This window comes from Portunus trituberculatus, chromosome 37, assembly GCF_017591435.1.
Source record: "Portunus trituberculatus isolate SZX2019 chromosome 37, ASM1759143v1, whole genome shotgun sequence".
NCBI classification, from domain to species: domain Eukaryota; kingdom Metazoa; phylum Arthropoda; class Malacostraca; order Decapoda; family Portunidae; genus Portunus; species Portunus trituberculatus.
The window spans coordinates 9,028,163-9,030,662 of record NC_059291.1 but is presented as its reverse complement, the minus strand read 5'-3'; the positions used below and the strand labels follow the sequence as shown (position 1 = coordinate 9,030,662).

Here is a 2,500-nt window from a genome sequence, read left to right as displayed (position 1 = left end):
TCCTACTCATATTTCTACTTTATATTCCCCTTCTAATCCTTCTCCTCTTTGAATAGTTCCTTTAAAAGTCATCCTACTTTTTTTCTATTAGTACTCCTGTTTCTCTTCCTGCTGCTACATCTTCATGCCCTTCTCGTTCTTATATTCCTCCTCCTCCTCTTCTTCCTCCTCTTCCTCCAATGATATAACACAAAGTAACAAGTACACACATAACTGAGGGAGGGAGTCGAAAGAGAAACAGAGAGGGAAAGTGGAAGACCTCGTAGGAAAGGAGGAAAGGGAGAGAAGAGAAGAGGAAGGGACGGAGAGAAGAAGGGACAGGTGCTTAACTCCCACCTGTTGGCTCGCTTCCTGTACTCTTGCCAAGTCAGGGAGGGAGGGTGGGGAGCCAAGGAGAGGGAGAGGGAAGGATACGGATGGCGTGGGGAGGATGGGAGAGGAAGGAGCGGGAGGGAAGGGCAGAGGGTGGGAGGATTGATCAAGGGAGGGAAGGGTGAGTGGAGGGAGAGATGAGGGTATGGAGGGGAGTTTGGGTAGGGGAGGGCAAGGGGAAGAGATCAGGGTAGGTTTTGGAGGGATGGTGATGCAGGAGGAGGAGGAGGAGGAGGAGGAGGAGGAGGAGGAGGAGGAGGAGGAGGAGGAGGAGGAGGAGGAGGAGGAGGAGGAGGTTTGCTGTTTGCTATTCAGTGAACTCAACCCACGAGGCTTGGCTTGGTGTTCTGGCGAGGTGGCGGCGGCTGAGTGCTGCAACTACTACTACTACTACTACTACTACTACTACTACTACTACTACTACTACTACTACTACTACTACTACTACTACTACTACTACTACTACTACAGCTATCACAACCACAACCACTGCTGTCCTCGCCGCCGCCCTTCCTCCAGGACCCAGCGTGGTCTCGCCCGGAGCTCTGCAAGGAGTAATAATCTCGCGAATTGTAAGTTACCGCACGCCGCCACGCCACGCAACACACGCACGCACACACACACACACACACACACACACACACACACACACACACGTCGCCCCTTAAACGCAACCCACCCGCACAGTCAAGCCGGGCAGAGCCGAGTAGCGCAGCGAGGCCGGGATCACATGGCGAAAAATACATGAACCTCGCACAAACAGAGCGAAAAAATACAGACAATTCAAATATTTTCGCTCATCCCCTCGAGGACACGAGTTACCGAGCGCCGCTACCACACCACGACCACCACCATCACCACCACCACGCACTGCCTCGCCGCGGTTAGTTGGGAAGTTGGTCAGTGTCCCGGCAGCGGTGCGGTGTAGTACTCGCGGCGCCTGGTACTCAGAGTGAAGCGACGCCACGTATCGGAGTAAGCTGGGGTTCACGTCGGGGTGAGGTAACACGCTACACAGGGAAGGTGCCGCAGTGAGGAGTGACGCGAGGGAGTCCTGAGCGAGCGCCGTGTGTGTCCCGTGTGCAGCCTGGGAGCCTTGTGACAGGTTGTTGGCTGGTGGGTGCTGCGTGTGCGGGTTGGCCACGAGAAACGGGGTATACAAAACTGAACTGGAAATATTCCGGGTTTGTGTGAACGAGGTGAGAAGGAGAGAGATACAGAGAGAGTGAGAGGATGCGTCTCCACAAGGAAGTTAACAGTACGTAAGAGCGCAAGGAACGAAGAACAGTAACCTCGACAAGTCAGTAACAACTGGAAGGAGACAGAGAAAAAAAAATCTAACATCATACTTCACCTTCTTACATCAGGCATGTCAATTGCAAGGCACTCACACAAAACAAAAGCACTCACAAACACACTCGCACCACTCACATAATACGAAAGGAAAACAAGGTAATCAAATGACTACCAGTCAATAACAACTGAAAAAAAAGACTGACACAAACACCCACACACTTTAACCTTCTTACATCACATACTAACAACACCACAAACACATACACACGAGCAAGAAAGAAGCAGGGCGAAATTAAGCATGGGGGCGGGAAGAGCTAGCAGGATGCATGGCTAGGCGGTGCTGACGGTCCTATAGCCAATCCAGAAACACGTGATGGGAAAGGTGAGAGGGCCACCACAACACCACACCACTACCACTACTACCACCACCACCACCACCACCAAGCTGCCTGCCTCTCCTCACACGCCCAAAACCCAGTCAGTGAGCGTCGGGAAACCATGTGTTGGCGTGGTTAGTGAGTCGCGCTGTGGGGCTGAACATTCAACACGTGGGGGAATTTTAAGATAACAAGACTCAAATCACAGCATCAATCCAACGACTTCCTGCAAGGTAATGTGCTGTTTTTCGTGTGTGTGTGTGTGTGTGTGTGTGTGTGTGTGTGTGTGTGTGTGTGTGTGTGTGTGTGTGTGTGTTGATTTGTTTCCATGTTACGTTAGGTGGTGTTACGTAAAGTTCGGTAAGGTTTGCTCAAGTTTTGTGAGGTTTTGTTATGCAACGTAAGGTTAGGTAAGGTTAGGTTACATTAGATTAGGTCAGGTTGGTTCTCCTTGC

The 2,500-nt window shown here is 51.4% G+C and overlaps 1 protein-coding gene across 6 annotated transcripts in view; it reads left to right on the top strand.

Moving 5' to 3' along the window:
- Window positions 1-2,500, top strand: part of LOC123514348 (FMRFamide receptor-like) — a 526,270-nt gene that overhangs the window by 381,362 nt on the left and 142,408 nt on the right. Inside the window, exon 1 of one of the 6 annotated variants that reach the window (XM_045272219.1) lies at window positions 960-2,278. The exons of 4 other annotated variants lie outside the window; for them this stretch is intronic. The gene's annotated coding sequence lies outside the window, so the exon portion shown is untranslated. Of the gene's footprint in view, window positions 1-959; window positions 2,279-2,500 lie in introns of those variants that run through there. One more of the 6 variants, XM_045272214.1, reaches the window with a different exon arrangement.